The sequence below is a fragment of the Callorhinus ursinus genome, unplaced genomic scaffold (assembly GCF_003265705.2).
Source record: "Callorhinus ursinus isolate GAN/ISIS: 27379988/994484 unplaced genomic scaffold, GSC_fseal_2.0 scaffold12, whole genome shotgun sequence".
Lineage (NCBI taxonomy): Eukaryota > Metazoa > Chordata > Mammalia > Carnivora > Otariidae > Callorhinus > Callorhinus ursinus.
This window is the reverse complement of record NW_027397074.1, coordinates 77520476-77542319: the sequence shown is the minus strand read 5'-3', so window position 1 is coordinate 77542319 and position 21844 is coordinate 77520476. Positions and strand designations below refer to the sequence as shown.

Here is a 21844-nt window from a genome sequence, read left to right as displayed (position 1 = left end):
AACCCACGTTCCTGACGTCTGCCGGCCAGCGGTCCAGTGGAACCTCTTTCCAGCAGCCTCTCTTCTTGGCTGGTCTCCTGCTCTGTTGCTGGAGCCTTCTTGCTCCCTACATAGAATTTCCTCCCACATTCATTCCGTTTCCCATAATGCCAACGTCCATCCCAAGGTTGCGTCTCTGGGGTCACTGGGGCACCGGGAGCCCATGAAATAACACTTAACCCAGCTCTACACAGGGTAACTTCAGTTCCCTTTGGATTCAGCTCTCCTTCTCAGGTGAGGGCGGTGAGAGGGGTTACTGGGGGGGGGGGAGGGAGCCGTGGGCCCACGAGACACCTTCCAAACCAAAATGCAGGCTACCCCTTGGTCTCCACCTTCAGCCACATGGAACACCGGCAGAAACTCCGAAGCCATCTTCTCTTTCATGGAACCAGTGGTGTCAAAGAATATTCTAGGCTTCCCTCCCTACCAGTAGCACCCGCGGATGAAGAATGGAGAGCTTTTCTAGAGCAAAACTTGCAGGGTTGAGGTTTGTTTGTCTTGTCTCCCCCTTACATTTATGTGGCCTTCCCGCGGCATTGACCCCTCAGACCACAAACATCCCCTTGACACTCTCCTCCCTGGGCTGTTAACACCCCACGGTCCGTTGTTTCTCCTCTGCCTCCATCCGTACCTTCTTTCTGTCTCCTCTTTGGGTGCCTTTTCTGCCTTTTTCTTTTCTTAACTTTTCTTTTAAAACAATTTCAGACTGGGGAACCTGTCTGGCTCAGTCAGTAGAATATGCGACTCTTGATCTCAAGGTTGTGAGTTCGAGCCCCCATGTTGGGTGTGAGATTACTTACAAATAAAATCTTTAAAAAATATATAATTTCAGACTTACAGAGATCTGTTGCACAACAGTGTAAATATACTTAACGCTACTGAACTGTACCCTTAAAAATGGTTAAGATGGCAAGTTTAATGTTATATACATTAGAAGCACAATTTTTTTTTAAAGATTTTACTTTTTTGCCAGAGAGATAGAGAGCACAACTAGGCAGAGAGGCAGGCAGAGGGAGAGGGAGAAGCAGGCTTCCTGCTGAGCAGGGAGCCCGATGCAGGGCTCGATGCGGGGCTCGATGCGGGGCTCGATCCCAGGACCCTGGGATCATGACCTGAGCTCAAGGCAGCTCCTTAACCAACTGAGCCACCCAGGCGCCCCTAGAAGCACAATTTTAAAAGAGAATGCTGTTTGAAGGGATAGTTACATTGCAAAGGGGAGAAAAGGGGTAGAGATGGAAGTTGAAGTTCTTAGAGAAACAAGTCAGTTTATAACTCCATTTAAAAAGTATTTAGCACTTAATATAACCTCAAATTAGTTTCAGATTTACAGAAAAGTTGAAAAGAAGGCCACAGTGAATTCCAGTCCACTTGTATGCAGCTTCTGCAAAGGTTAACATTTTATCACATTTGCTTTATCATTCCATCTATCCATCCGTATTACCTTTTTTCCTGAACCATAATGAATTGCCAACATGATTCTCCTTTACCCCTAGATACTTCTACTGGTTTTTCTTTAAAAGGGCATTTTCTTACACCATAACAATGGTCAAACTCAGGAAAACACTGACACAGTGCTATTGTCTAATCTGTAAACTTTATTTCAAATGTTGCTAATTGTCACAAAGTAACATTAGTAATAAACTTTTTAAAAGACTTTTTTCTTCTGGTCTGGGATTTAAACCAGGATTATACATTGAATTCTTTAGTTTGTTAGTTCCTTAGTATCCTTTAATCCAGAACAGTTTCTCAGCCTTTCTTTCTTTTCTTTAAAAAAAAATTTTTTTTAAAGATTTTTATTTATTTATTTGTCAGAGAGAGAGAGAGAGAGAGAGCACAAGCAGGGGGAGCAGCAGAGGGAGAGGGAGAAGCAGGCTCTTCACTGAGCAAGGAGCCTGATGTGGGGCTCGATCCCAGGACCCTGGGATCATGACCTGAGCCGAAGGCAGACGCTTAACGACTGAGTCACCCAGGCGCCCCTAAAAAAATTTTTTTTAAGTAATCTCTACACCCAACGTGGGGCTTGGGCACTCACGACCCCAAGATCAAGAGTCACATGCTCTTCCAACCAAGTCAGCCAGGTGCCCCTCTTTCTTTGTCTTTCATAATCTTGGCATCTTTGAAGAGCATGGGGTAGTTATTTTGTAGAATGTCCTTCAGTAAGGGTTTGTCTGATGTTCCCAGATGATTAGACTCAGATTCTGCACTTCGGGCAGGAATATTACAGAAGTGATGTTGTGTCCTTCTCTGTGCATCATATTCGGAGGCATGTGATGGCTATTTGTCCCATTCCTGGCAATGGTAGTGTTGATCATTTGGTTAAAGTGGTGTCTGCCAGGTTTCTCCATTGTAAAGTTACTTTTTTTCCATCACAATTGCTAAGTATCCCGTATGGGAGATACTTTGGACTATGTGGATTTCTGTCAGTCTCTAAATGCTGATCTTTCCTCGGCTCCATCATCAATCTATGCTCTTCCCATTCAGCCGTGCTCCTGGCTTCTGTTCCTCCTCTCTTGCTGCTATGTCGCAGACGTCTGTCTCTGGCCAAGACAGCTCCTGAAGACACAGCTCCCTCACAAGATGTGCCTCAGCCCTGCTCTTCCTGCTTCCCGTTCCCCTGACCCCTTGCTCCTCTGTCCCCTGACAACAGTCCGTGACATCACCGTGCTCCCATCCTGGGCTCCTGGGCATCATTCTAGACTCCTCCCTTGCCCTCACACTTGGTGCACAATCGTAAGTCCCATTGACCTTAGGCTCCCAGTACATTTTACTACTTCCTTGGTTCAGGCCATTATCATCACAGGCTTGGAATCCTGCCACAGTCACCTCTTCCTGTCCAGAACCTCGCCTTCCCTCTAATTTATTCTCCATCATGATGGTGGAGCGAGCGTCCCAAAGCGTGGATCTGAGCATGAAGAATAGAATGGGTGAGGTGGGTGCTACTTAGAATCCCTCAGCACCTCCTCATCGCCCTCAGGATACCAACCAACTCCTTCTGAATGGTCAGGTCCTGCCTACCCCTCCAAAAATGATGATTTTTCTTTTCCCAGTTGAGTTGCTCTCTCTCCTTGAGGTTTCACAGCTGAGATCTGGAGCACCACCTCCCACTTGGACTCATTGGCCATTCAGCTTAGACTCACTTCGGGAGACATTCCCTGCATCCTGGGGCAGGAGTTATGCCCTTCCCAGGTGCTCCCTGTTACCTTGAACTTGTCCCAACCCTACTGTGACACTGTTTACATGGTTGAAATGAATTAGATCTACTTTGATGCTTCTTACTGTGCTATGAGGAGCTCCAGAAACCATATAAAATAAAGTTTATAGGTTAGGCAATAGCACTATATCAGTGTTTTTCTGAGTTTGACCATTGTTATGGTGTAAGAAAATGCCCTTTTAAAGAAAAACCAATAGAAGTATCTAGGGGTAAAGGAGAATTATGTCTAGAAACCATGTCTTGCCCATTCCTTATTTGGAACCTGAGCTAACACATTATCTGGCTCTAAACACATGCTTTCTAAACACTTGCGAATGGATAAGTGGGTGAATGGGGTGGGGGGCAGGGTGAGTGAAGGCAGGACTCTGGCACAGCTACAGGGCTTTGTTGATCTAGGGAAAGCCACCAAGATTCTGGTGACTCAGAGACTTGGGTTCTAGGGACAGGGTGGCCAGCTCTTGGAGTCCAGCTCTCACAGGCCTGGGACATCCTGGAGGAACACCAGGAACAAGATGAAATATTTCAGAGTACAAAAAGACTTAATTAACGCAGGACACTCATCCGATGTCCAAGGTGCCCGTGACCCAGAAGGACTGGGTTTCCAAGTAGCAAATGACTCCAGAGGAACAGGTTTCCAAGGCCCGGGTGACTCAGATAGGGTTGGGCTTCAGAGCTCACAAAGGGGAAGTGATAGGTAAGAAAGCAATCAGCAAGGGTTCTGCCCAGGTGGCCAGCCACATGGCTGAAACCCTCCATTGACTTGGCAGCCAGTTCAGCCTACAGTTTCCTAGGGAACCAAGGGCCAATGCGGTGCTGCTCGGCGTGGGGCCAGGGACACTCGATGAGGGACAGATGGCTGGACTCCGGGTGTTGTCCGTGTTGCAGGGTGGGTGGCTGAGGGTCCTGGGGGTGGGGCTCAGCACGAGGGCTGGGAGAGTCTGAAGAGGGCTGGAAACTCACATGAAGCACACAGGGGAGGGGAGCTGGGGAACAAATGAGACAAGAGATGTACGTCAGCATTGGCAGTTAGGGAAGCATGGCCCCAGAGCCCGGTGAGCAAGTTGGAGCTAGGGGCCATTGGTTCTAAAAGTCAAGAGAGGGAGCTAAATAGAGACCAGGAGTGACCACATGGTTGGAATCTGGGTCAAAAATATTATTTGCCTTGAGATGCCTGGGTGGCTCAGTTGGTTGGGCGTCTGCCTTCGGCTCAGGTCATGATCCCAGTCTCCTGGGATTGAGCCCCGCATCGGGGTCCTTGCTCCACGGGGAGCCTGCTTCTCCCTCTCCCTCGGCCTATCACTCCCCCTGCTTGTGCTCTCTCTCTGTCAAATAAATAAAAATAAAAATCTTTAAAAAAATATTATTTGCCTCATAAGAGCAGGAATCTGGTCATGACCTGGAACAGGAGAGTCGCACAGGTCAGACTGAGAGCCAGAATCGGGAAGGCAACTTGAAGGTCAAGGTGATGGTGATTCTTTCAGCCCTGGAGAAGAGACAGTTCTAAGGAGAGAACTGGCCATACATTGTTTAGTTTATTTACTAGGATTAATGACTCCAGGGACTACTAGTGGTAAAAAATCATAAGGAGGAAACAGGTAAACAGTGACGGTACTAGACATCTTTGCTATGGGCTGGCTCCCCAGCACCTTGGACACCTAACCCACGTGGAGACGGTGAGGCAGCTTGTCTTGGACGGCCTGCTGTAAGCGGACCCAGGGCAGTGAGGGGCTTCAGTGGGCAACTGAGGGGCCAGGAACAAACTTCTACCTGACTTGACCCGAGAAGGCAGGAAATGACTAACACTGAACCTCATCACCAGATATTTTCTGTCTTGATTTTACTCAGTAGATCTGTCGATTAAAGGCATTCAGAGCATGCGTGCCAGCAGTCTGAATTGGACTGAGTTATGTAAGAGGAAGGAGAACCCGTTTGTGGAGATGGGTGCAAAATGCTCCATCTGTTGGGTTTTTTTTCCCTGATGGCCGCAAGACCTGGGATGTGGGCACATCTGGGCAGTGATCTGAGGAGCTGACAGACGAGTGGAAAGGCCTGGACTGCTTACAGTCAGGAACGTGAGCTGGAAGTGAACCCTGACCACCAGCAACAAGGGACTCTGGACTTGGAGGCGAGCTCCAGGCAGGATGCCTCTGACACACGTGGGAGGGGCTGGTTCCGGGCTTAAGGGTGGAGGGCAGGGAGGCAAGTTAGAGGACGGAGCAGACCAGGTGCTAAGGAGGAGGCAGGCATGAGAAGGGAGAAGTCACGTCCCCCTCTGCTGCCAGCTCAGAGCCTGCCCATGGCTCCTCATTTTCTGTAGCAGCATCAGTGACTCCTCTGCTTGGGTTTCCAGGCCCCTCGGCACCGCCACCACCACCATCACCGCTATGATCATCGGTATCCAAGTACCACTTCCTGAGCACTTCTCACAAAACGCAACAGGGCAGGAACGGAGGCTCAAAGAGGCTAAAGGACTTGCCAAAGGTCACTGTCACTGGGTCATTAGTAGTAAGTGGCAGAGCCGGATTTTGAATTAAGGTCTGATGGATTCCAAACTCTGTATGGTAGCTTAGACGTTAGGAGCACAAGTTGGGGCAATGGACTTGCTAGTCGTGCGGCCACGACTTCGTTGTCGCATTTGTAAAATGGGGATGATGGCAACAATAGAACCACCTCGTAAGGTACTACTGAGGAGCAAGTGAAGAACTATAGAATATAAGTACTTGAGGAGTAGGGCTGCCCGAGGTAGCACATAAAAATACAGGCTGCTCAATTCAATTTGAATTTCAGATAAACAGTGGATGATATTTTAGAACAAAAAGTCTTGCAATATTGGGGACATGCTTATACTAAAAATGATTGTTTATCTGAAATTTAAGTTGAACGAAGTGCCCTGTGTTTTAGCCGGCTATGCTGTTGAGGAGGCTCCCTATGCTGGCCTTGACCCATCAGCTGGCTCGTTTGGCAGGACCCTCCGGTCCAGTGGGACTTGCTTCCTCCCTGGCCTCCCTGCCTCCCTGCTTCTGCTCCTGCACTTACAGGGGGGCCCCCATGCCTTTTCCTCTCCTTTTCTCCCAGCTTCCCGGGCCTGTCCTTCCTTCAAGCTTCCTCCTTGGGGTCTTCTGCAGTCTTCAGGGCATGCTCCTTCCCGACAGATCCCACTTAGATCCCCATCGCATCCTTTAGCTCCTAGTTATACAGGCTGGGTCCATGTGTCGCTCTGGCAGGTGAGCGACCCCACTCTCTCTAGCTAGGCTCCATGCACCCATCAGAGTGTGAGGGCAAACGCGTACAGGTTTCCGTAAATCCTGGCTACATGAGCAGCTGCAGGAACTGAGCAGACTATGCCGGGAGCCACTTCTGTTTTCCTAGCATGGCTGAGGTGGTGCTGTCAGACTAAACCAGAAAGTCTCGGCCTCTCCAGAAACCCCAATCAGCCCCCCTTCCTCCCCAGCCCACAGCCCGTTTCACTTCTCCTTCCCACAGAGGGGAGAGGCTCGGGCCGAAGGTTGTTTTTTCTCTGCCAAGGAAGTAGCACCCAGCGCGCCTCCCTTCAACTGCAATAAGGAAAACCACAATGAGCCCTGAGACCTTTAGAACACAGTGAGAGTCAGGATGCCAACAAAGACACCCTTCCACATTTGTCATGCCTCAGCTCAGGTGGCATCAGGTGTGGGCTGCGTGGCGGGGCCTGCCTGGCTTCTTCCCCTGTCCCTTGGGCCAGAGAAGACACACTGTGTTCTTGGATGGACCCAGTGACCCTTGATACTCTCTGTCGTTCCCGCTCTCGTCTTTCTCTTCTTCCCTGGCCAGGTGTGAGCCCTTGCCGAGGCATGATTCATAGGCTCCCTTGATTCACAGGATCTCTTGCCTCCCACACATAGTGTGCCACGTTATTAACGCCGTGCTTCTCAAACTAGTGAGCCTGAGTCACAGAGAGGGCTTGTTAGAACACACATCATGGGACCCCACCCCTGGAGTTTCTGATTCAGTAGGTCTGGGCAGGGGCCCGAGAGTTTCCATTTCTATCAAGTTCCTAGGTGATGCTGAGGCTGCTGGTCCGGGAGCCCACTCTGAGCCCCGCTGTAGGAGTTTCTAGCTCAGCAGGGTTTGAGGTTCAGATTTTCAGGATTCTAGGAAGATGAGGCATTGCAAGCCAGGAGGACAGTCCTCTGCATGCCCGTTTATCACGGTTGGCATCCCTGTAGCATAAAGGACTTTGGTAGTCATAGGCCCAGTTGGTAATCCCGTCCAGGGAGCCTTCAAGAGGCAGGGCATGGTGGGGGACACTTAGAGCAGTGTGTTTATCATCCAACATAGGAACAAAATGAGAAGTTCAGGCAACGATGGACTGTCTACTATGTAATCATCCCCCTCCGCAGTCGGGTGTGCTCGTGCTCAGTCCCCCAGCTGCTGGGATTAGCTGGCTCATGGCTCTGAGTTGAGTCCCTTTCCAGAAATTGCCGTCCTTGCTCAAGGTCACCTCCTTCTCCCGGGGCAGCCCACATCCACGGACTGGTCAGTGCTGGGGTATGGCTCCCTTGCCCCAATTCTAGACACTGAGGGGCCATCCCAGCTGCAGAGCTCCCCACGGGGGAGTGGAGGCCTTTGTTGTGACCGTATCACAGCTCAACGCCTCCCTAGCTGGGTCCTGTTGGCCTCACTCCCCGTCACCGATGGAACCCGAGGGTGTTCCCAGTCACCTTCCTGTCCCATCTCCGAGTCTCACTGCCTGGGAGCCTGATTTCTAAACCTGTTTGTCCCTAAATCCGGGGAACTAGTACAGATGGTAAATGCTTCTAGAAGTTAGAGGAGGGCACTGTGCTCAGCACCTGGTGTTCGCAGGGAGGAGGAAGGGGGCGGTTGTGGCCGAGTCCGACCGCCTTCCCCCACCCGCTCTGTACTGGCTCCTTGCTCCTGGAACCTGGGAGGCCACTGAGGTTCCATAGCTTGTCTAGCCATGACCTAACCTGTCTGCTCACCCCCTTCCACCTGGACTCCTGTTCTCTTCACCCCCTTCCTCAGCCGGGACCTTGGGTCATCCCCATAAAAGCCACTCAGGTGGCTGCCATCTTCAAGAAGAAATACAAAGAAAAGAATGTCTGGGAAAGACCCCAACACCGGAACTCTGTAGGGAATCTTGGTGAGGGTCCCCTATAAGTTGCTGCGCGTGTTTGTAAAAAGCAAGGCATGCTTTAATGTTAAATGCGAGGTACCCAAAAGACTTCTACATATAAGGAAGATCATTGTCCTTGAGAAGAACGACTTCTGGGTTCACCCTGGGGAGCTCCCTGAAGGAAATGAGGATACCTAGTTGCAGGGGTGCTCAGCAGGGAATCAAATACTGACTAAGTGAGGAAGGAGGGGCTGGGCTGAGCATCTCTGTCCACCATTTCTTAACCAGTAACGCTGATGATCTCAACTAATTTTGAGACTGTAAAAATATTCCCACATTTTTAAAAAAGATTTTATTTATTTATTTGAGTGAGAGAGAGAGAGAGAGATCACAAGCAGGGGGGAAGGGTAGAGGGAGAAGCAGACTCCCCACTGATCAGGGAGCCCGATGTGGGGCTCGATCTCAGGACCCTGGGATCATGACCTGAGCCCAAGGCAGACGCCCAAACAACTGAGCCACCCAGGCGCGCCCAATATTCCCACATTTCTACGAGGCCTTTGCAAAGTAGTGGTCCCTGATGACTTCAGAGGCCCCCAAGTCCTACAGAATAGGAAAGAAGGAGGTCTATTTGGAAAGCATATCTGAAAAGGAGTCATCAAATGTGTCCCTTGAAAACATTCCTAACCCTCACACCGACGGGCAGACTTAGCCTCTTGTCCCTCTGGCTGGGCACTGTCCCCGAGTGCCCCCCTGGAAGCACCAGGCACTGCTCCCATAACTCTCCAGTACACTGACTTCTCCACAAACCTCTCTCCCTCACAGCCCATGAGCAACTCAGGGTCAGGGGCTATGTGTGTCCTTAGGCCCCCCCCGCCTCGTGCCTGCCACGCGGGAGGGACTTAGTCAATATTTATGGAGACAACGAACAAATTTACATGTATTTGTTCTAGAAATAATCTAGCATGGGAAAGATAGGGTGATTAATTTTAGTTGGGACAAAACTTCATTCTTCCAAAATCCTTGAAGGTGATAAAAGAGAAATGAAAAGGCAGACATTTATGTTAGTGACAGCACACAAAACAAGACCAATTAGAGCTGTTGGGGGGGGGAAGATGTTCTGTGTGAATCTGGGTTCATTTTATTCTCAGCTCCTTTTCTGGAAACCAGAGCTTTCTGTATCTTTTTTGAAACAGTGGAAGACACGGAGTGCAGAGAACATAATGGCTTTCTTTGTTTTACTGTAAGGCTGACTTTCTCCCCCGGTTCTTAGATTCCGTCTGATTCTCACAAATAGGCACAAACTGACAACTCAGATTCCTTCAAAGTCTTGTAGCCCCATTCACAACAAGAATTCAAGACATATAATAATTAAGTCAACTGATAGATTTATAGTTAATGCTGAGATCAGCTATGCTTTACAGTTGTTGTATAAAGCATTCTAAGAGCAAGCTATGCATAGGGCATGCTATGTTCCCAAACATCAAAGTGAGTTTAATTTTTTAAAGGGCATTTTTGTACCTTTCCCATTTCATATATTTCTCTTTCCCCCCAGTTTCCCTGTTCCCTTTTCTCCCCCAGAAATATTTGTGTCACTGCATCTTCAATCTTTCATAACAAACTACCATGCTACCCTCATAATTTCTTTAAATGAAACCAGGTAATTAAAGGAACATACAAGGAGAAAGATCTGGAAAATAAAAGACTAGCAGCTCGGATTTCCTGAGATTTACCAAGTAGCAGGGCCATTCTAAACGGCCTTACCTCCCTGGATTCATAGCAACCTCATGAGGTAGGTGCTACTAAATTCAGCTCCCCCTTGCTCATGAGGGTCTTGCCCAAGGTCACAATGGTGTCAGGTGGTGGGGCCAGCCTGCAAACTCTGGTGTGTAACTTTATGAGCCTATACCCTCCGCTACCCTAATACCCTGCCTACCTTCTGTCACTGAGATGAGAAAGAGGGAAAATGGGGACTCTCTCAAGCTCTCTGTCAATGAGAACTGAGATTAAAAAAAAAGATTTTATTTATTTATATATTTGAGAGAGAGCACATACAAGCAGGGGGAGAGGGGAGGGAGAAGCAGGCTCCTCACGGAGCAGGGAGCCCGACTGATGACGGGCTGGATCCCAGGACCCTGAGGTCATGACATGAGCCGAAGGCAGACGCTTAACCGACTGAGCCACCCAGGCGCCCTGAGAACTGAGATATTATTACCATGTAAGGTGTTCTCCTGGGTTCAGCTGAGCTTATTTGATCTGAGGCTGCTTGGCTGTCTCCAACCTCAGGGTCACTGGTGTTCAATGCAGAAAAAAAGAATCTGATTCTTTCTCTCTCTCTCTCTCTTTCACTCCCACTGTATTCTCTTGCTATATATTTTAAGGCTTTTTATTGGATTTTTTTATCAAAGGAGAATTTCATCTACTTCTGCTTGAACTAACTTCCACCACTCATCTTCCCCAGAGAGTCACCAAAGACAATTGAGAGGTCATAGGTCATTGTCAGGAGTCAAAGGACACGGGGCTGGTCCCCTAAGCGATGGTTGAGGGTCAGACAATTGCAAACTGGAAGTGTTATGAAAACTTGTGCATCTGTGAACCTATTAAGTACTGGACCTCTGTCCCTGCTCAATGAGTGTAAGACACCTCAGATCCCGTGTTGGCAGGATCCCATGCTACCAAACACTTTGCTAAAGTGAAACCCCCAGGGAGGGACAAAGCTTTCCAGAAAAAGATTTGGCTTCTCAGAGACGTTCTGTTTCTTTAATTATATATTCCATTCACTATTCCAACCAATAATCGTGGTTGGCCTTCGATGAGCAAGACACAAAGTGGAAGGAGTGAAGGGCATTATATCCGTGAAGTCAGGAAACTCGAGATGTCCCTTTCTCCCTGGGGTGTGGTGGGACATCGCCTCGGCAGGACTGAGCACCTTTGACCTCTCAGGTCTATTCTCCCCTCCTTCCAGTGAGCCATTTCAGGCTAGACTCCCTTAGCACACAACCAGACGCCTTGTTTTCCTTTTCTGGAGGGGGAGTAGTTTTTGTTCTGGAAAGAAAGGTTTTGGGGCCTGCCAACTGAGAACAACTCACACCTTGGAAGCTGCTCAGGTTTGGGCTCTCTGTTCCGACTCTGGTTGTCCAAACTCCTTAAGTAACCTCCCACAGAAGGAGATTCCTTGTCAAGCAGCTGCATCTGCCTGCCTAGTAGTGATTTGCTTCCCACTTAAGAGGACACGGGGTTCTCTGAGAACTTGCGCCTGTGTGATCCCTATCTTAGCACCAATTCACACATATTCATTCAGAAGTGTTTATTGAGATAATAAAATAGTCATAAATGTATTCACAAAGAGAATAATATATTCACAAAGAGAGGAAGATTATGCAGCCAAAGGTGGGAGGTTATGTGTAAACTATTTTTTCTTTTGTATTTTTCTGTAGTTAAAATATTTTCTATGATAAACAGATTGTTTATTTTTTTTAAGGAGAGAGAGAGAGAGAGCATGCAAGGTGGTGGGGCAGAGGGAGAGGGAGTCTTTTTTTTTTAAGATTTTATTTATTTACTTTTGAGAATGAGTGAGTGCACGAGCTGGGGGAAGGGGGCAGAGGGAGAAGAAGACTCTCCACTGAGCAGGGAGCCCGATGCGGGGCTCGATCCCAGGACCCTGGGACCATGACCTGAGCTGAAGGCAGATGCTTAACCGACCGGGTCACCCAGGTACCCAAACAAATTAATTTTTAAATTAAAAATGCTATTTTATGAGCATGAGCCTAGGTGAACAAAGCACTCTTTTTTTAAGGTTTTATTTATTTATTTATTTGAAAGAGGGAGAGAGCACGAGCAGGGGGAGAAGCGGAGAGGGAGGGAGAAAGACTCTGAAGCAGATTCTGTGCTGATCACGGAGCCCAGTGTGAGGCTTGATCTCAAGACTTCGAGATCACGACCTGAGCCGAAATCAAGAGTCAGATGCTCAACCCGCTGAGCCCCCCAGGCGCCCCCGAACAAAGCACTCTTCATAGCATGACGTAGAAATAAACTTCTGCCATGGGGACTGGATTTACCCTCCTACCTGAAACGATTTAAAAAGCGGACAAAATATACAAGAGAACAGTTTTCAGACATTGTACAACGGGCAATGCAAAATCGTGATGCCGGAAAGAAACCAATGAGGGGCACCATTAAATTCTCACAGATGACGATCTGGAGAGAGTTCTTACCTGCTGTGTAAGGAATTGAATCCAAACGGAGCCTAGTGGTGTCTTGAGTTGAGGAAGCCAACGTCAGAGTTTGGAAAGACTGTGATAGTTAATTTTATGTGTCAACTTGGGTAGGCCACCGTACACAGATATTTGGTCAAACACCATTCTAGTTATTTCTGTGAAGGCATTTGGTATGAACTAAAATTTTGTGTTCTCCTAAAAATCGTACGTTGAAGCCCTAATCCCAGGGTGATGGTATTTGGAGGTGGGGCCTTTGGAAGATAATTAAGTCATAAGGGTGGAGCTCTCATGATGGGGTTAGTGCCCTTATAAGAACAGCATGAGAGAGATAATTTCTCTCTCTCTGCCATGTGAGGACATGGCAATAAGACATCCATCTGTAAACTAGAAAGTGGGCTCTCACCAGGAACAGAACTGGCTGGAACCTTGATCTTGGACCTCCTAGCCTCCAGAACTGTGAGAAGTGAGTGTTTGTCACTGAAGCCTCTCAGCCATGGTGTTTGTCATAGCAGCACAAGTTGGTTAACTCAGTATTTTTCGGACGGGATTAACATATAAATCAGTCTTTGAGAAAGCAGATCACCTCTATAATGTGGGTGGGCCTGACCCAATCAGTTGAAGATCTTAAGGAAAAGACTAACCTCTCCAGAGGAAGAGGGAGTTCTGCCAAACAGACAGGCTTCAAACTTGAGTTGCCACATTAACTCTTCCCTGAGTCTCCAGCCTGTCAGCCTACCCAGATTTTTTATTTGTCAGCCTCCATGATCTACAATCATATGAGCCAAATTCTTAGAATAAATCTCCCTCCCCATCTCTCTCTCTCTCTCTCTCTGTGTGTGTGTGTGTATTATATATTTAATATATATATAGTATATTAAATATATTTACATATTGAAGGGATGATGGGGACCCGCTGAAGTTTTACAGGAGGGCAGTGTGGATCAGTGAGGTGCCTCAGAAAGATGTCTCAAGCTGAGCTGGAGGAAGGAGAGGCTGAAACTCGGGAGAATCCAGGCATGCGGTAGGAAAGAAGGAAAAAGATGGGAGGGAGGCAGGGGTCTGTGAGAAAGACAATTTTAAATAAAGAACTCAGGGGCCTGGTGAAGACTATTTCTTATTCACGTGATTGGGATGAGGGTGTCGAAGGTGGGGTGGCGAGGCTTGATGAAAATCGCGGAAGGCAAGGGTCGAAGTGGCACGACTGGAAGACAGGGGATGCGCAGGAACAAGGAAGTGAGGCGGCCATGTTTGCGCAGAGTTGGGCACGGAGGCTGCCTCCAAGGGTCCAAAGGGGAGCTCTCTGAAGGGAGAGGAGGTGTGAGGTGTGCAGAGAGTGGAAAGAAAGAGGAGTTGGCAAAGAAGGCCAGGCCAAAGAGAAGGTGATGCAGCCGAAGCGTCGAGCAGACGTTGCTTGGTTGAATTGGGAGGAAAACCAGGGCTGCTGTAGCAGACAGGAAGGACGCCTCTTTTAGAGAGTGAGTCATCCTCGCTGCCCGGTGTTGCAGAGACCGAGCAGATTGAGGACGGGCAAAGGGCCCTCGTTTGGCATCAGTGGGTCCTTGGTGCCATTCCGGGAGCCCTTTCGGTAATTCCCTGGCGGTGCCAACCACAATATCAGGGATTGGAGGGGGATGGGTCAGGAGGGGGACGGCCGGGCCGGTTCCTTTAGGAGTGACAAGCTCAGGAGCCGCTTATTTGGAATTCCTTCTGTTCGCGTTGTCATTGTCCCTGGTCAGACCTTTCTTGAGCAGTTACTGCCATCAGACTCTCCGCTAGGCAGTGACAGGGAACGCTGGACTGGCAGGAAGAGAGGGGGCGTTGCTAATGGGGAGCAGGGAAGGAAGGATACACAAGGAAGGGGAGAAGGCACAGACAGAGCAGGGTTGGCAAGAAGAGGGAGAGCCGGGGGGATGGGTGACGGGTGGAGGGCTAGCCTGCTGGCTTGCTGCTGAGTGTAGAGAAAGACACATGGGCTGGGAGGTGACGGGAACCCAGAGGGTGGACGAGGGGGTGTGGCCTCCCTCTGCCCTGTGGGTCGTGAGGGTCTCCCGGGAGCCTTTCCCAGCTTTGTCCCAGGCGACTGTGGGTCGAGTCCTAATCACTGCTCACGGAGCACCTGACTATACTCTGCCTGTTCAAGGCTGTTTGTGGTTCTCACCAAGTCCCCGATTTCTGGCCAGAAGGTATCCCAGGACGTGAGAAAAAGGAATGTGGGTGATGGAAAGAATGCCTCATTACAAAACTTCCCTGGGGACATGGAATTTAAATGTTTTTCACCGAGGGGACTTTGCTCCTCATTTTCCTGAATGACTCAAATGTTTGCTTCAGACAATGGCAGAGTGTATCTTGCTTGAATCACTGGATTTCTGTTATTTTTGTAAGATGTGGGTGGGCAATATGACTCAGTATTTTTCCAAGAGATGTGAAAATTATATTGCCTATTTTGGATCATTTCATGCTGAGATCTGGAACATTTTTCTTGAATTTCACATCTTGGAGCTTGGGGAATTTTTGTTTTTATTTTGCCTTTCAGTCATTTCAGATCTTTTCCAGATAGAAATTTAAAGGAAAGCTCCGTAGCAATCACTCTAGGTTATGAAGTATACTTTGAATTATAATATTCCACGTTTTTTAAAAATAAAAGATTTACTAAATCTAGTGGCGTGGTGGCCATGTTGATCGTGAAAAAACTGGAGAACGTGGGGGTAGTCGAGTCTGGAAGGTCATCTAATTTAAAACCTTACCTAGTGCGTGAATACCCTCCCACTGGTTTTCTAGCGACTGCTTGGGCACCGCTCACTCTGATGCATCGGGTGACAGAGGGCTCTTTGGGTACCAGCCACTACCACTTCGGCATGGCACTTTCACACGGTCATACCCTGTCTCCCTGTAGCTTCCAAACATGGGGTCCTCCTTCTCATCCCTATTCTCTATGAATCTCTTGAATAATTCTGTAACAGAATGATAGTTTTTGAAATACTGCTACATTTTCCTTTTATTTTTTTATAAAAAGATTTTATTTATTTTAGAGAGAGAGAGAGAGGAGCAAGCATGGGCAGGGGAGTGGGGGAGGGGCAGCAGGAGAGGGAGAAGCAGACTCCCTGCTGAGCAGGGAGCCTGATGTGGGGCTCTATCCCAGGACCCTGAGATCATGACCTGAGCTGAAGGCGGACACTTCACCGACTGAGCCACCCAGGCCCTCCTGCTATATTTTCCTTTTTGATAAATGAGATCTTTTTCCAGCAGTCTTGTTACTATTAATGCTAGGCCAAGAGGCTGAGCTTAGCATCTCTGGGAAGGATAGTGTTATGGAATGAATTGTGTCGTCCCCCACCTCATCCCCAATTCCTATGTTGAAGTCCCAACCCCAGTACCTCAGAATGTGACTGTCTTTGGAGACAAGGTCTTTAAAGAGATGATTAAGTTGAAATGAGGTCTGTAGAGTAGGTTCTAATCCAATCCAACTGGTGTCCTTCGAAGAAGAGGGAATTTGGACACAGAGAGACACCAGGGGCATGACAGCCCAGAGGGACAACCATGCGAAAGCGCAGCCAGAGGGTGGCTGTCTTCAAGCCAACAAGAGGCCTCAGAAGAAAACAAACCTACCAACATCTTGCTCTTAGACTTGGAGCCTCCAGAAGTGTAAGAAAATTCATTTCTATTGTTTAAGGCTTCCAGTCTATGGCATTTTGTTGTGGCAGCCTCAGAAAGCTAATGGCTCTTTGGCAACAAAGAATGAGAAAGACAGGCCCCCAGGGCAGTTGCTTTCAGACGGGAAGATTGCAGGGGAAGTGTTTCCAGTGTGTGTGTGTGTGTGTGTGTGTGTGTGTGTGTGTGTGTGTGTTGAGAGCCCACCCGAGTGAGCACCTGAGCAGAGCATACAGAAATGTGTCAGGTGTTAGTGCTCTCAATGCCCCCCATCCCATGATCCCCAACCCAGAGTCAAGCATGATGGGAGCCACTGAGGGGCGATGGAAGCATCCATAAAGTTCTGGAGCAGAGGTGGATTTACCATGAGGCCCATGATGAAGCTTTAGCTTCAGGGCCTCCAACTTGCTGGAGCTCCTTCCAGTGCCTTAGGTGGGGCCCTAGCAAGGTATTCTTGTTTTGAACAGATTTGCAAAAAGATATTTTAATTGTAATTGGTGAAAACTGACACCTCCTTCCACTCCAGTTTCCTCTCCATCACACCGTATCCTCCTGTTGAGTTGGGTAGGAGTGGCGCCCAGCTAGAGGAAATTTGAGTTGGGGTTTCCTTTTGTTTGGGTTTGTGGGACATACTTATATGGGTTGTAGTCAGCTCTGTGTCTGGTTATGCTATGGCTAGCCATCCTGGAGTGGGAATGGTTAGCAGGCTGTGGTACACCAGTAAATGTTGAGAACCAGATTGGTAATATTTGCTAATTTCTGTGGTATAAACACTCCCACCTATTTCAAGCTGTTGGTGTGTCATCTCTGTATGCAGGGTTGGAAAGAGTAGACACCATTATATTGTATTGACACCACTGGAATATAATAGATGTAGATAACTTCAAGGACATAGTCATTGTAAAGTGTATAAGTAGGAAATGAGTTTTGAGAATGTACGATCTTTGTTTTTAGGATTACTGATTTAATTTTAAGTTTATATTATTTAATTTTTAATAATGGCTGTGATTAACAACGGTCTCCCCAAATTCCTGAAAAGCTAACAGTTCTTGTGAGCCAGAAGGAGCCAGCTCCATCACACCGCTGAGAACCAGGAGCTCTCCTACCACCCACTGTGTTGATTCACCCTGTTTTACGACATGAGGTTCAGGTCTAGAGTTAGTAATTTGATATAAATATGTGAATAAGGGAGAAGAAACTAGTTTTTTTAAATGTATGGGGCCAGAGGCCAGTCAGTGGAAAATTCTTTCTATCTTTAGGTATGTACGTTTTACACAAATGATTGGCTTCTCATCAAAGCCTCATTAAAATCTATCGAGAACATGCTTGATAATGCAGGCCAGAGCATTCTAAATGCCCCATATATTTAAAAGAAAATTTTGATGTTGTGTTAGTTCTCTGTGGCTGTGTAACAAATTACTCTGATATTTAGTGGTTTAAAACACACACTTTTATTATTTCACAGTGTTCTGTGGGTCCTGAATCTAGATGTGGCTTAGCTGGGTCTTCTGGCTCAGCGTCTGTCACAGGCTGCAATTGAGGTATTCGATAGGGCTGTAGTTGGCTTGATGGGGGCTCAATTTTGTTTCAAGCTCACTCAAGTGGTAGTTGGCAGGATACAGTTCATCATAGGTTGTTGAACCGAAGACCTCAGTTCCTCACTGGGTTTTGACCGGAGTCAAATGAAAGAACCTGTTCATTCTTTAGGTATTATTTACCTGGGGCAAATAACTCTATCCAGCCATATGAATAAAGTCTCTAGTGCTCAGAGATGTTAAAGTAGCATGTCCCCCTCTGTTGAAAGCTGTCTAATGAGGCTTATTTCTGCTTGGGTGAGCTACTCTTGCTAGTTCTCAGACCAACAGTGCTGTATAACCAGAGAGCTTTTTTTTTTTTTTGGTAAGATTTATTTTATTTATTTGACAGAGAGAGAGAACACGAGAGAGGGAACACAAACAGGGGGAGTGGGAGAGGGAGAAGCAGGCTCCCTGCTGAGCAGGGAGCCCGATGTGGGGCTCAATCCCAGGACCCTGGTATCATGACCTGAGCCGAAGGCAGACGCCTAATGACTGAGCCACCCAGACGCCCCAACTGGAGAGCTTTTGTAAGAACTGGAGAATCTCAATGCCCACCTCAAGCCTACTGAATCAGAATCTGCATTCTCACATGCCCCTCAGGTGATACAAGTGCTTGTTAAATATATGGGGCATTTAGAATGCTCTGGCCTGCATTATCACAGGGCTCTTGCCATCTTGTTCACAAGAAAAACCAAAGTCCTTCAAAGAGCAGATGAGGCCTGTGTGACCTGCCCCTACTCCCTTACCTCTCTCATATCATCTACAACACTCCCTTTTGCTTTTGCCACCCCAGCCACTTGTGTTTCTGGAGCTTACAGGGTATATTCCTGCCCCAGGGCCTTTGCACTGGCTATTCTATCTGGACTACTTCCCCTCAGGTATCCACTTGACCACTCCCTTATCACTTACATGTCTTTAGTTATTTAATCACTTTTGCAGTGAGGCCTTCCCTAGTCACCCAATCCAAAACTGCCACACACCCAGGCATCCCTTGGCCTTTCCCTAATTGAAGTTTCTTGAGACCTTATTACCTAGGATGTCAACCTCCTACACTTGGATGTAAGTTCCATGAGGACAATTTTTTGTTTCATTTTTCTCTTTAAGGTTCACTTACTGTATCCCCAACTCCTAGAAGAGGGTCTGAAACATGGTAATAATGAGTTCTCTTGATCTAGCAGGCTAGTAACCAGGAAGAAAGTCAAGTTCATTGAGCCATACTGGCTCCTACTGATTAGTATTGCTCCCATTTCCTTTCTTGCTGAACTGATTTTTTTTTTTTTAAGATTTTATTTATTTATTTGACAGAGAGAAACACAGCGAGAGAGGGAACACAAGCAGGGGGAGTGGGAGAGGGAGAAGCAGGCTCCCGGCTGAGCAGGGGGCCCAGGGCAGGGCTCACTCCCAGGACCCTGGGATCATGACCTGAGCCAAAGGCAGATGCTTAACGACTGAGCCACCCAGGCGCCTGAACTGATTTTTAATTATAGAAATAATGCATGCACATGGCAAAATTAGAATGATACAGAAAAGTATAGAATGAAAGTATAAAATGAAAAATAGACATTATATTTCTTCCCCAAACTGCTCCCTCAGTCTCACTCCTCAGAAGCCCCCATCGTCAAGATTTCCTGTTTAAATATTTATGGTGGTTATTATAGAACCTGAAATAATTTGCTTATACCTTTGTTTCTTGGTTTATCAATGTAGAAAGGGTCTACTGATTCCTTGCTATGAAAATGAAAATGAAGAATCTAATACATCTTATAATGCCACCTACTTTCCCTGACCAGTTTTTATTAGACATATTATTTTTAGTTCTTTAGTTTTTCTATGGGATATTTTACAACTTCAAATAAAATACGAAAACCTTTATTTCTGGATCTATCAAATTCAAGCAGATCCTCTTGACTCTCTGCTTTTCTTATCTCTCTCTTATTTCTTTTTATAACTTCTTATGTTACATTGCCAGGGTTTATAATATTTACATTCTGTTCTGTAATCATAATGATGGTTTTTTATGCGTTTTGACTATAGATTGATTCTAAGAATAAAAATCATTGAAAAAACCCTGACAATATTATAATTTAAATATTATTTACCACCGAACCAACAATGATTGGCTCTATAGAGAAGGAACATAATCCAATGTCACTAAACCTTTGAAGCTTAAAGAAAAATCACTTAAGCCTCAATACCTAATGTATTCCCCTGTTTTCTTTTCATCTTCCTTTACGTCTAGGTCATCCCTAGCTACCACTGTGTCTGGTATTTTAAGTCACTTTATTTCTTGGAGTCCTGATTTTATTTTTCTGGAAGCTCTAAGTTTTTTTGAAAGTAACTCAAACACCTTTTTCCTGTAGGGTAGGCGTCAAGTAAATTTTCTAAATTCTCACAAGTCCAAAAACATCTCTTTTTGCCCTTCTACTTAGTTGACAGTTTGGCTGAATAGAGAATGTTAGGTTCAAAATCTTTGCTTCTCCAAAGTTGGAAACAAGGCTGCCTCCGTTGGCATGGGACCTGTGCTCTCCATGAAAGAAAAGAGCATGAAGTACTATGGGCATTGGTTGCTAGGAAGGATCAGGAAGTAAAGGAAGTGCTTAGAAGGGCCCTGTGCCTAGAAGCACCCCCTCCCCCAGCCCCCATTTGGTTTAAGACTCTATGGTTGCCATCTTGAAATTCTTAATAATTTTTTATCGTGAAGTCCCACGTTTTCATTGTCACTGAGCCCTGCAAGTTATGAAGATGGCCTTGTTTAGAAGACATTCAAGCATCTAGCAGTGTTGTTAAGTCTGAAGTCAGACTAATTCTTCCTCCTTAATAGGCAAAGTGCTTTCTCTTTTTGGAAACTTCCCACATACATACAGATAGATAATTTAATCTGACTTTTATTCAGGGTTTTCACCGACATGCACCTAGTTCTGGATCTTACTACTCTGCTCTGGTTTGGTATTCTGTGGGCCCCTTCACTCTGAAATTGTTCATTCTTCAACTTAGGGAATTTTTTTCCTGGTTGTTTCTCTGATTTTTCCCCCCGTTCTCTGTTTTCTTTCCTTGAGGAGCTTCCGTTTGATGACTAGGACTTCCTTCATCTTCTGCCTCATTTTTCCTCAGGTATCTTGTATTTCTCTGCCTTTTGTATCATGTTCAGGGGGATGTCCTTAGGTTTATCTTCTAGATCACTAATTTGGCCTTTAGCTTCGTCCGTTATTCTGCTCATTCACTTTTTTTTTTTTAACTTTAGTAGTTACATTTTTGGGGTTCCTCTAAAGCTATGAGGAGCTAGGCTCCTTTTTCATAGCAGTTTGCTCTTGTTGCTTGAGATTTTCTCTCAAGTTTATCTCTGAGGCTAGAATTAAGGAAAAAGAAATATTTCCCTAATGTTCCTGAATTATGCTTCTTTCAGGGTGAGTTGTTTTTGCGTGTGTCTTTCATGCTAATTCTGCTCTTGTATGTTGTTGATTTCCCTCACATGCCTTTTTATCCCTTCACATTTGTAATATATGTGCCTGTTTGTTAGTGTGTGGCTGCTTTGGGCTTTTTCCGCGGTTTACTGACAGGGTTCTTGCCCGCATGGGAGCCCAGACTGTGCCTTTCAGGTCAGTGGGTGAGGAGTGCTTACAGGCCCTCTCCTGGTCGGGAATGTGGGCAGCAGGTCCGCAGGCTGGGGACCGCGCCAATTATCGGAGCAAGAAAGGCCTTATTCTGTGGAAAGGGCACGCTGGTGTGTTTCTGCCCTCACCGTTTGCTCCTCCCTCTCTTCCTTCTTTCTCCTAGCAGCTGTTGTGGAGGCCTGCAGTTAGTGGGAGCTCTGCTGCGTTCCCAGACCAGCCCTCGGCCGCCTTATTAAGAGCCCTCCTTAGGCACGCTGCCTGTTTTCGTTAGAGAGCCCTTGCAGCTTCAGCCTGGATCCCTGCTTCTCGGTGGGGTCCCAGGCCAGCAGCAGCATCACCTGGAAACTTGCTCAAAATGTGCATGCTTTGCTGAGCCCCACCCTAGACGCACGGAACCTCGGGGGGGGGGGTGGGGGTGGGGGTGGGGGGGG

General features: G+C 47.0%; 1 protein-coding gene across 1 annotated transcript in view; it reads left to right on the top strand.

Moving 5' to 3' along the window:
• The first annotated feature begins 13867 nt into the window (after nucleotides 1-13867).
• Nucleotides 13868-21844, top strand: part of KDM7A (lysine demethylase 7A) — a 110157-nt gene continuing 102180 nt past the window's right edge. Inside the window, exon 1 of the mRNA XM_073899273.1 lies at nucleotides 13868-13956. The gene's annotated coding sequence lies outside the window, so the exon portion shown is untranslated. The remainder of the gene's footprint in view (nucleotides 13957-21844) is intronic.